We start from the raw sequence: 13,258 nt of genomic DNA, 5'->3' as shown, positions 1-13,258 counted from the left end.
GGTGCATACAAGATAGGATGAGACTATTAGAGGGCACTGGGCACATATCAGTGATAGTCCCATTTACTGATACTTATTGGGCAGTTGTGCAGAGTATCGTCACATTATGCCAAGCTAATGGTTTATGCACCAAATTTCTAGACATTATGTGAAAGTGCACAAATGGGATTCCAAAACATTGAATGTTACTGAAGCTCATTAATTATATATGGTAAAAATGGTACTAAACAGCATGAATAGCTACACTCACTGTAAGGTATAGCTGAATTATAGCTAGCTTCAAAGGTACACTGTCACCTGATAGCATTGCTGTGTGGAACTACACTTCTGTCATTACATATCTACATTATAAGTAATGTTTATAATTCAAATTATATATGTTGATAGGCCTTTTGTGATCAAACATGTCTGCAATAAAAACTGGCTGTGACACAATGGATGATCGTAGGACTGAACAATATATATGCAGATATGTATATGGCTAAAAGCAAACAGACCCTGTGAAAAGGGGATGGAAATCACATGAAATTATATCAGCAGTAAATTGTGGTTCACCTTGAGAGTTTCTGATATGCTAAAGGAGAACAACAAAATATGAGTGTTTCCATAAATTATATGTTAATAGTTTACTATACTCTCTGATACTTAGGTAGGTAGGTAGGTAGGTGCTAGTCTATCAGCCCAAGGGCCTACGTAAGCCAAGCCAACAAGGTTCCCTGGCTTACGCCACCCAAGAAAGTTATAGGTTCATAGGTAAACATGTATGCACTATAGATACAGCTATAATGAAAGATACTCATAGTTCACTGTGATTAACCTGTACTGACTGTGTTATGCTTATGGAAAGCAATGAATTTCAAGGGTTTCCATAAGTTGTATATTTACTGCATTGTTTACATATACTTTTTGATGCTTAGTAATATAGCAGTAGCTGTTAGCATATTCAATCTGATACAAACAACGTGAGGATGGATTTGACTGTTCAGCGTTTACTATGTAGATATGCAAAGTAATTAGTGCATTGCACAAGGGTTGTGTAGTTGTCCTTTAGTTGCTGTAATATCCCCTGCAACAGGTTCAAATCCCACATATGACCTGTATAGATAATGTTATATATTGTTACATGTGATGATATTGTTATATGCCCTACATATTTAGATGTTTTCATATCCGTTATGTTCTTCAATGCATAGCAGTGATATAGATAATAAAGGATTATTTTGTATAACTCATATCGGCAAGGACAGCAAAGCAAATAACTTGGCAAATGTTTACAACATTATCATGTCATTTGCGAGCCTCCATAAAATTTATAACATTTCCATGCAAGATTATCTTCCAGAGGTCAAATTGAACTAAGAGTTACAATTTGTCCCAACGTGGGGATGAAATTATAACTGAGACTCTGTGACAGCATGGATGCAGCTTCCTTGGCCAGACAGGAAATACTGAGTGGAGGAATGAGGTTTTGTCAGAACAAATAAACATAATCAGTGCTGTAGGTGGTCACAATTGAACCCATGTGAATGTGATCCTCTTTGCAGCTAACTGAGTACACCACTATGAGAGGGCAAGGAATGGCACTGAAGGTTTTCCGCCATTGATTCCCCTGGATAAGATTATGGTGTTCCTGCTATCACATCATACCACCAGTATTGATCATCATATACCCAGTGGGGGTTATTGAAGCTGGTGTTTCAGCACATATATGTAAGCCACACATTTAGTACATTTCAATCATAGCAGCATATACACTACTTCAGTCTTTACCAGTATGTCCACATTATTAATGTATTGCCGTATTTTTTGTTCAGCAGTACAATTGCATTACGAATGTGGTCACATACAAGATGTGGATTCCCAATATAAGTTTTATTACATATTGTGTCATGTAATGTTTGTCATTTTCAATTGCTTAGCTTCAACATCTGCACAGCAGCAACTTACGTCATGTAAGTTTCTCCATATATTATCATTGTAATCCATACCTTTCTGAGCCTCTGCAACCAGTCATAGCAGTAGATCATTCTCACATGTTAATTTGTATATGTCACTGTAAACTACAGCTACATCATCACAAGACATGGTCCATGCATATGCATCGACAGACAGACCAGGTATGGTTGGCCACCTTGTTTATAAGGTACAGAACATTTGAGAAAAATCTGTGATATATGATATTCGTGATGCTTTTTTCCATACAGGACATCCAGTCAGTAAAAACTACAAGACAAATCTAGCCAAGCTAGATTTTCCACTGTGTGATTCCTTAAAACATCTTGTATTAGACCCAATGAGGTCTTTGGGGTTTGGCTTTATTGGTCTGAATTTGTCCATAATAGACTTAAAAAGGGAGAAAAAAAAGTCATGGGCATTCAGAACTCCCATATAGCTGAAACAGCTGATCTCCTTAAGGGGCCATTTGCATATATCCCATATATCTCTAATACAAGAAATTTTAAGGAATCACACACTGAAAAATCTAGCTTGGCTAGATTTTTCTTGTAGTTTTACTGATTGGTTTGTCTGTGTGATCTTGTTAAACACAGACATCCAGACAACAGATTCACTGTTTGTCACATAAATGCTTTCATATCATGTTAGCTTGTACTGTAGTTGTCCTGTGTCTCTGCCTGCAGTCATGACTGTGGAGCATTCCCACATATTGACACTTGTGTGCCTTGTCATACTACAGAATCTACATTAAGAAGGATGATACACTCCCCTAACAGGGATGACATAAATGGTAAGACATTCCATATATTTAATACACGCCAGTATTAATGATCATGTCTGTACACTTCTTGACTACTTTGTTTTTCTTCACCTGGCTAGGACAACAGCAATGTTCACATCAGCCTCAACCAAATGATAGGTGTCTATAGTACCTTGTGTGTATTAGACCTCTGTTGGAATATGTGACATGATGGGCAGTATTTGTTTATGGATGATATACTAGGATATATGTTCCCCCAAGACAGTTTCAGTTCAGACCTCACCTCCAGTGGTGGAGACCCATCAAGTGTTTTACTACAGGTTTTATTTTCAGATGTTGGCTGTGTGCAAATACCTAACATATGTACAATTTATCTGTTATATAAAGTCCATGAACTCACCCCAGGCCATGATTTCCTGTTAAGTCCCTATCCCCATTATCATTTAGTACGATAATTGGACCATATGTCATTACTAAGCTGCATCATCTGTTTGCACATGAAAGCAACTTGTGTCATCTGACTCTTCTTGTAACCTGTCCACTGCCTGCCTTGTCCAGTAGCCGTCCACTGATCCTAAGTTGGGATGTGGTGTGTCTCACTGTGATACATAGCCCATGGCACACAGGCCATACATTTGGGTTTATAGACTGGCTCAGAAGGGAACAGCCATATGATCTTGCTGTAGCCTCAGATATTGAAGACAATGTGACTGAAACATTCTAATGACATGGTGGCAGCAGCTGCTGGACATGATGATGTTCATGAGTCAGTGTTGCATGCAGAATTAGATGATGAGGGTAACTCTTCCCCACAATTGAGAGGCACTGCTCATTGCTGCTGTGCATGAACATGTTTCTGAGGGTGTCCACTTCTGTTACAGGCAAATTAACATTTCCAGTGATGTCACGGAGCAACCTTCTTGCACTTGCCTGTACCACCGATTGTGTATCACGTCAGCTGCATGTGTTACATAAAGATCAGGAGTACAGACATGGAAGGGACATAGCAGCACTGGCTACACAGCATGACAGTGTGTTGTCTGTTGCATTCCCTATTGAAAGTCTTGTTATAGCCATTTTAGAGCAATGCCATAGTACTAACCAGGCATTACATGCCCTAACTGAACTAAACAGAGTGGGGAGAGGCAGAACCTCCTCTAATTAGAACCAGACTTGGCCATTGAGCATAAACATTTCTACTGCATCATGCACACACATCTACTGATGGCCACTCCACTTTGAAACCAGCAGGCAAATCCAGACTGTCACTTCACAGTCATATTATTTCCTGCATTACACCAGCAAATGTCTAGACATTGAGCTCCTCAGTAGAGCAACATAGACCAAGTGCATCTAGATGTGTCAGGGGCAGCCAGGAATGGGGTGTGAGCCATCCTGGTGGGTGCCTTAGACTGCGATACTGTAACACTGACAGTTGTTCTAATGTGTGTCCTGTTGTGTCATTCTGATCATGTGACAATGATGACCACTGTGCTGACCACTGACAAAGGAATGCGTCTACAGTGGTTGAAATGTATGATGCCACAATATTTTCTGATACGTTTTCTGCAATATATGAATAGCTTCATCTGTTGCTATGTATTACCTGATTGACATATGTTAGTGATAGTGATGATACTGACAACAATAATGAAAATGTGATGTCATGCCTTCACGTTTTCATCTTTGCTAGTGAATAGATGCGACTGATGTTTTCCACACATTTTTCCTTGCTGTTTGCCATTTTCACACGCATAGCTATGCCTCTTTATGCACACCTTTGTCACTTATGGTATTTTAATATGGTCCTGCATATGCATAATACCAGCATTCATCCCTTTCTGTGTACCTGTTTACATTTTCAGTCACTATGCTTACTTATATTTCCCATGTGTGCCATCCCATATCTGACTGAATCTGCGCATAGTTGCATATATACATATGTTTCTGTATCAACATTGCTGTATGATGCAGGTTTGCTGCGTGGTTAATGTCACTGATGCTCTGTATGTCTGCATATATATTACATGCAAATGACCCATGTTGGAGTGATATCACATGCAGTGAGGCAGCACTGTTACTGTACAGCCACTGCTTTTGTGTATGTATATGTCAATGCATTCCCATACAAGTCAAGGACCTTACTTTCTTGTGATTGTGCCTGTTGGATGGGTAATGCTTTGTATGATGCAATACTAACTGTCCAGTTGTGCACACCTCCTGCACCCCACACATGTGCCTGTGGGTTACTCTTTAATGATGTACCTTACAGACAGTCTCCCTGGATTGCTGTTTCCTCTCAGTGTGTTCATACTTATATACATTAAGATAAGGTTATGTATGATGTTCACTGCATACGGCTAATTGCCCATTTCCATTAGTTGTAAGCTGTGCTGCTGTTTTTGGGAAACATGTAAACACTGATGTTTATTGTACATACTTATGTACTTGTGGCTGCTCAACAGTCAAAGTTGTAGGTTAGATGCAGCCATGTTGCCTGAGCTAGGACTTGTGTCTGGATTGTGCATCACTGACTCCAGTCCCCCGCCGTGTCCTTCTGATTCTCCTCTAGCACATGAAATGTCATCTTTAGACATTTGGGGTTCATGAGGTGAATTACCCACATCTGCAACTGCCAAGCCACCATGTTTTGTTGTTAACATGTTGTGTAGCATGGTACACACAGTAATCATCTTCGCTGCCTTTTCAAGTGTGTACTGCAGTGCACCTCGAGACTTGCCAAGACATCTGAATCTGGATTTCAGTATACCAACCACATGATCAATGGGGTTTCTTATTGCAGTGTGTGATCTATTATATGCAACCTCTCCAGAGTTGGATGGGACTCTACGTGGCATCATTATCCAAGGCTCTAGTGGATAGCTGAAGCAACCTGTTGGTGGGAAGGAGATGACACACATATTGTCATCATGTGTACTGTTGACATATTTGGATTTGGATTACAGCATGGCTGTGTTCCTGTACTTACCAAGTAATAATCCCTTGGGTATTTCACTGTTATGGAAGGCAGCTTCAGACCACTTTCTTGTCATATAACAGCATCATGTACACTCCCAGTGTGTATCACCATTATGTTGGTTATGATGCCATCTGCTATGCATACCACCAGGCAAATAAGCAATGAACACCCTTTCTATTTATGTACATTTCTTCTTCAGGTACTGCAGGGAGTTTTGTTAGGAATGCAGGCGCAGTTTATTGCACTGAGTATATGGAGGGGGGGGGTTAGCAATGGTGTAGAAATGGTGCAATAAATCCCTGTGTTCTATGACTGTGGTTGGAAAGTGGATGTACTCATTCACATTGATGCACATTGCTGCAAGGAACTGGGAGATGATGCAACTGGCAACTGTCTGTGATACTCCTAGTGCATCTCCCATATGCTGTTGAGATGTCCCTGATTCCAGTATACCTAGGCTTAGGCATACTTTGGTTTCAACAGGTATGGAGTTATCTTGCAAGGTGCATGCATACACATGCAGGGCACACATGTTGCACACAGCCTGCACCTGATCTGTGTCCCATTTGGTACCTGTTGATTATTTCTTGATCAGAGACCTGGCTTAGATGTAGCCTGGCTCCGCACCTAGCTAGCTGCCTTCTACAGTGCATTACCAGATCTTCTTCTATGGCTATCAGTAGCCCAGCCTGCTGAATGCATTACATACTTGCTGCATAGTTTTTTTTTTCTTTTTTGATAAAGGTACAGATTCCACAGGGTTCTTAACAAAGAGTTTCTCTCATGGTAGCAAATATAACCTCTGCCAAATACTTTCATAAAGTTGTCAGTGAAGCACTTGGTGCACTCGCTGTGTTTTGTAATCTACTGGACATGCGTAGAGTCAATAATCATGCTATGCTAACTAGATAATTCCTAAGGCTTGCTTTAGTATACTTAATGGAATCTCATATGCTGTTCATGCTATAAACTTAGTTTTGGAATCTGGCCATTAGAGTAGAGCCTTAAAATAAGGATAAACAGCAGAATATGCTAATGAAAGCATATGCAGAGAAATTGCATACTAATTATCCAAAACAATATTGTAAAGTTCTTCAGGAAGGTATAAGCAATTGTATACACTTAGTGTAGCCATTTGCCCTGAAATCCAAAACTCTTTTCAATACAGCCATAATTACAGTTCAGAAAAAAATGTTAGGTGTTGCTGCTGCCATCATTAACCTGTATGTGCAACAGGCTTTAATTTGAGGTGTTACTTTTGCTTCTTCCAGATCTTGGCCAAAAAGGAGAAGAGTGCTTAGATCCCATTTGACTTATCCCAGAACGCATTACACAAAAACTATAGCATGATACTGGGTGGAGAGGGGAAGCACTAGAGGAAATATGCAATCTCTGCCACCCTCACCTGATGAGCCATGTGAATCATAAAAAACTCACCTCATTAGAAACAAAGGTATGTATAACATTATGTATGCTGGCCACAGTTATTTTCTAGAGACCCACTTGGGATATATTAGGAGGATGCCACAAGTCACAGCTTCTAGAGTATTATATTTTTTCTAAATGCAGTTCTGCAATATACAAGAAAGCATATCTGTTTCGCAAGTACCCCACAGAGAGAACAAGCATCATGCAGGAATTTTATGCAATAGCACACTTCCCTCAAATTTTAGGGGCTATAGATTGCCCACATACATAGAAATAAAAGTCTCACTGGTGAACACAGAAGGAGATATATTAACAGGAAAGCATGCCATTCTGTAAATTGTCAGGTCATTTGTAATGTCTATCTACTATGTCTGTACAGGTAACCCAAGCCAGTTTTTAAGACTCGCACATATGGCATACCTGTGCACAAAGTTTGCTAGGGCTGACTTTCCACAAAGACATCTAGTGGGAAATGCAGTCTATGCCTTGAAACTGTGGCTTATGACACTACAAAAACACACACTACACCACTGAGCAAGGATATAATGATGCCCACACTCAAACTAGGAACATCACAGCATGTGTATTTGTCTTGCTTAATAGAGATTCCAGTGTCTAGATACATCAGATGCCATACAGTATGACTCAGCCACATCTGTCCAAATAGCCACAGTCTGTGCCATGTTGCACAATATAGTTCTCAGGGTACAGCTTCAACAAGGACAACAAGGGCATGGCCACAATTTTCAGGCCCACAGGCAGAGTAAGCAGTTCTTACAGATACAGATGATAAGTCTGATGGAGATCCGCCAGCTGCAGATGTTGCCAGCAGATGTAGGCATGCACAATATGCAGTGGATATGGCTAAGAGGCAAGGGATAGCACAACACTTACTACCTAAGTAAAAGCCTAACATCCTAAGCACATATAAATATTAAAATGGATGCCTGCAAGAGTCCACAGCCTTTACTGAACCATGTAGTGGCTGTGTGCTGTTAACATCAGACATAGACAATCCCCAAGGACACATCTTTTAGCTGCAATATTAACAATATAAGTGTGGAACCAGTATGAAAAACAACATAAAAAATAATTATAAAACTGATTACTCCCATGTGCAAGTGCTTATATTTCCCTAAGCTGAAACATGTCTCAGTTGTGCAGTAATGTCAGTAATATCTTATGGTTGATGTCTGGAATACACGACTCACAACTTTGGACTTTGTTCAATAATGTGCATCAAGCATTTCATTTGCCCACTCATATATGCAACTGTAAGTCAAAAATATGCAAAGGGCAGGGTACAGTCATCATCATCATCACTGGCGGATGGTTGGGGGGATACATAAGGGCAAGCCTGACACCAGAGAAGTGGGAATTATTTAGTTGTATAATGTGCCAGGAAGTTATGCAGTATACACACTAGGGTTGTCCTCCACATCAGAATAAACATCAATGATTCTGTATGAAATCTGAGTGAATGGGATCTCTGACAGTAGACAGGAACACCTCTGTTTAAGTTAGTGGTGATTCAGTAGAAGGACCAACCCCCTATATTCATACTTTTCCTGAGAAATTGCATCTGCATTATATAGCATGTTCATTATCATGTTGCTGGCCTTATGTCAGATTTTTTGATATGTACAGTCATAGCCTTCAGCACCATTTACATAGTTGACCACCTGTTCTCAAATATGGTTATGTGAGGACTTGTCAGCTCTACCTACATCTAAGAGGAATGAGCCATGTTGACAAAGTGTCTGGATGATAACTTAACTCTCTACTCCACTGTACAACAGTCTATGGGGTACAGATGTCTTGGACAGTATAGCCCTCTATGAGATAATACATAAAAGAACCCAAAAAATAGAAAATTAAGACACATGTGATTGTTATCAAAACAAATACATATGAATATATGCCTTCATCATGCATGGAATAATTGAAAAAGTAATGCTCCCTCTGAGTATGTGCAAATTATATAGACTCCCCCCAAAAAAATAAAATAAAAATAATGGGAAATGAAATGCAAGTCTAAAATTAATGAAAGGAGGACAACAGTTATATAACTCTGTAGTGCATCCTGGCATTAGCAAAAACAATGTACACTTTTAAATTAAAAATGACTAAAACTGTTGTTGGATATCCATTTGTGTGGAGGGCAGGCATGGATACATCACAGGCTTAACACATTTTTTGGGATGGGGACATAAAACCCTTTACCTTGCTAAGTGATATAACAGTCTTCTGCAATAACTGTTCAGATTTCCAGAGAAAAGTTTCTATAATGTCATGTTATATTTTTTACAAACATTTGTAATGGAAAAAAAAATGATATACATGGTTATGCCAATGGCAAGGGAAATCAATGCAGAATGTAAAGCAATGCATGAGCTGTGAAATGCAACACATTAGTAATATTAAAATACAGCATTTTGTAAATAAACAGCAGCGTACCTTTGCAGCAAACAGGTGTGAAACCAGAAACAAGTTTTGCAAGTAGCAGCATGGAGCTCTCTAGATCCAACCAGTCTCCTCTACCATGATAAAACTTTCCTACCTACAAAATTACCTTGATATAGTACAGATTTAGCATTATGAGCATTGTGAATATGCAAGTAAAGCATGAATTCATTAACATTCATGAACTCCATAATATTGTACTAAGTGCAGGAAATGTAAACATGGTGTAAGAACCTTCAGAATTGCATGCATACATCCTAGCAATGCAAGGGCGAGCACTGAAAAGTGTTACTTGCAAAGGATTTGCAAGTGTGAATGATTTGCCTGGCTGCAGGATCAATCAATGTATTACAATCTGTCCTTTTTGATGTACACTTATTTAGGGTGTGTCAGGGAAAAGAGAATTGTACTGAACTCTGGGATTACATTGACTGACTTAGGAGAGCAATATTCCTAACATTTTATGAATGCTTATGACTATACTTTGTATTCTAAGTAACAAGTCTTCTACAATTCTAAAAAAAGCATAGATAAGGGAATACTGTACACAAAATACAGAGAAGAAAATAACTGCAGTTTTGAAAGTATTTGTTTTCTAGTGTAAGAGAAACTGTCAGATTAAGTGCTGCTAAGGTCACCTTCATCCATACATCTACTGGCAAATTACAAAGGACAGCTTTCAGAACTTTTTTGTTGGACTTTTAATATAAACTGATATAATCACACATCATTATATGCAAAATAATATAGCTTCTTACTATTATATGTCTGTGGAAAATACTGAGAGTAATCTCAATTGTGCTGCTATTTCACTGATTTGATGGTTCAAAATCAGAGAGCATACTGTTTGTGTGAATGTAATGATGTTTAAGAAGCATATGCTCATGCTCAGCAAAGTGGATGTAACACACCAAATTTATTTTTTTAACATTTGTTAAATGGGAAAGTCTGACTTGGAACAAAGCCAATTTTCAGCAGAGGCTCCAGATCCATGCCTTTGTAAAGTAGGAGGAAACCCACATGAACGGAGGGAGGACATGCAGACTCCACACAGAAAGCACCTGAGCCAAGAATCAAACCAGAGAACCTCTTGCTGTGAAGCAACAATGCCATTGCTGCACCACTTCACCATCCAAACACATGCAAATAAATGTTTCATGTTTCCTTTTTATGTTCTTTTAATCTGCATCTTTTGCATGTCATTTGGTATTTCACACCCTTGACTGGCAGCAGTCCATAGCAGTGAATGAGAGTTCACTTCCTAAAGTAAAAAAAGGACAAATTTAATTTGGAATGCCTTCAGTTCACAATTAAGACTGGTGTCAGTGCACTATCTTCAATACTCTGACAGTAATGAGTGAAGGAATTCCTCCTGTCAGCTATCTCTGCGGTACAAGTTGTGAGTGAAGTAAGCTTAAAGAAAGTGGCCACATAATGCAAAGTTGAAATCCAGTTTACATGTATTTTGGGATTGGATTCATAATAAATATTGACAACTAATGCAGTATATGAAATGAACAGGCTAAAGTCTGTCATAAGTGCTAAAAATCTTACCTGTAGTCCATGTGAATTGATGTTACAAAAGTGTCATTGCTTAAACTCACACTCTCATTAAAATAATGGTATGTGCTATGGATGTAGCATATGACATTTTGTAAACTGTGATAACACAATGGGAGTAAAATGACTAATGTTGACATATGTGTCATATACAGTGGAGAACTTATCCACATCTCAAAAATTTTCATCATGGCAGTAATACGCTGTATTGTGATTGTGTACTGTGGCAAGAATGACCTTCTGTCATTTTCTGTTTATTTTGTTTCAGAACTATTGTTATTATATGAAATCCTGATGATGTGTATCCTAAATGCTACTTGTGATGCAGCAAGCAGATGTTAAAAGCATGAATCTGTCATTTGAATGCTATAACTGCTGTGTTTCTTGCTATATATATGTAATAAATGTGTCACTCTTCAATACAAGTTATTTATTTTTTGTAGTGGCTTTGGCATTGGTTCATCACTCAGCAGCATGCTGACAGTTCATGGCCAAAGGAAAAAAGTGAAAATATTAATTAGGGCTGCCTTCTGTAGCACAAACAAGCCTGACATCAGTGTGTGGCCATTTGCACTCTGGAAAGTACTCAGTGAAGATAATGTACCTATTAGGTAACTTTCCCAGTGGCAGAATACATAAGTGCAGTGAGTTTAAAGAAAGAGGACAGATGATTCAGGGTTCAACTCCATTTTAGAGATATAATTTTACAGAAGGCAGTTTGAATAAATAATGAGACACACATTTTAGTATATAATGCTATTGTAGGAAACTCAACTATTATCAGTATTGCTAACAACATTTGAGATGTTATCCTCCCCAGTCCCATTATTTGGCATTAACTAAAGTGTATACTAATACCATCTCTATACAGCTCTCTCTCTCTCTCTCTCTATACATATATATATATATATATATATATATATATATATATATATATATATATATATATACACACACACACACACACACACACACACACACACACACACACTGTATAGCTGTGGTTCCCTATCAGTATACCTCCTGCTAACCTACTTTGAGCTTACATTCATAAACTTTCTTACCAACTCTCTGCTCTTATACTTTCGCCATATTCTCTTGCGATTACTCACTGTGGTCCTTCCACCATCTCTTTTCATTGTATTACCTTAATTGCCTCAATATAATATGACAGTTTAATAGAGTTTTTCTGTATTTTTCCTTTCAGAACTTGTGGTCACTACATCTGACTCCAATGCTGTAGGAACAAAAGGCCCAATTCCCAAATGTCTTCACTAAGAAATTCATCATTATACACTGTATTTAAAATTTTAACTTGAAGAACCATGCTATGTATTAAATTCAACTAGTCAAATAAGTGTCAACCTGTGGTGGAAATTGGCTTTAACATCACATCTCTATAAGAGTAGTTCTTGCACTCTAAGGTCCACTTACTAAGTTATCCAGTGTCTTTTCTCTTGACCAATAGATTACACTGTATATGCCAGTTACTAAGTCTCCCTAACTGCCACATTTCTGCATTCAGGAAATGAAAGAAAAGCTGTTCTAATTTCTTCCTCTCTTTTAATTATTTTGTACTGGTTATAAACTAATTACTCTTTATTTTAGTTGAACCTGAGGATAAATGTAACAGAAATGAAAGTTCTGATGTGACAAATAGATGTGGGAAGGTTGAATGTCTCACTGCAATGCACTTCTTGCTTTGGTCATTGCTAGAAATACCCTTTGATGGTTTCAATTTTCCTTTGAATTGTATTCTTTTTTTTCCCTTTTTTAATAATGCCTTCTGCATTTGCAGTCTGCTTGGCATCTCATAAACACAGTTTATGGCCAAAGGAAAAAAGGTGAAAATTTTAATTTGGGCTGCCTTCTGTAGCACAAATGAGCCTAGTGCCGATGCATAGCTGTCAGCACTTTGGATAGTACTCAATGAGGAACATGCAACTTTAAGTAAACTTTCCTTGAGCACAAAGTGTAAGTGAATTGAGTTTAGAGAATGATGACAGGTGATGTACAATACAAATCCATTTCACAAATAATTTTAAAGAGTGGGGTCTGAATGCCAGTTGTCAAAATATTTTGATTAAGAATGTAACAATAAATACAAAAGA

Source organism: Protopterus annectens, chromosome 2.part0, assembly GCF_019279795.1.
Source record: "Protopterus annectens isolate FY-2018-M chromosome 2.part0, PAN1.0, whole genome shotgun sequence".
Lineage (NCBI taxonomy): Eukaryota > Metazoa > Chordata > Ceratodontiformes > Protopteridae > Protopterus > Protopterus annectens.
This window is presented reverse-complemented; position numbering follows the sequence as displayed.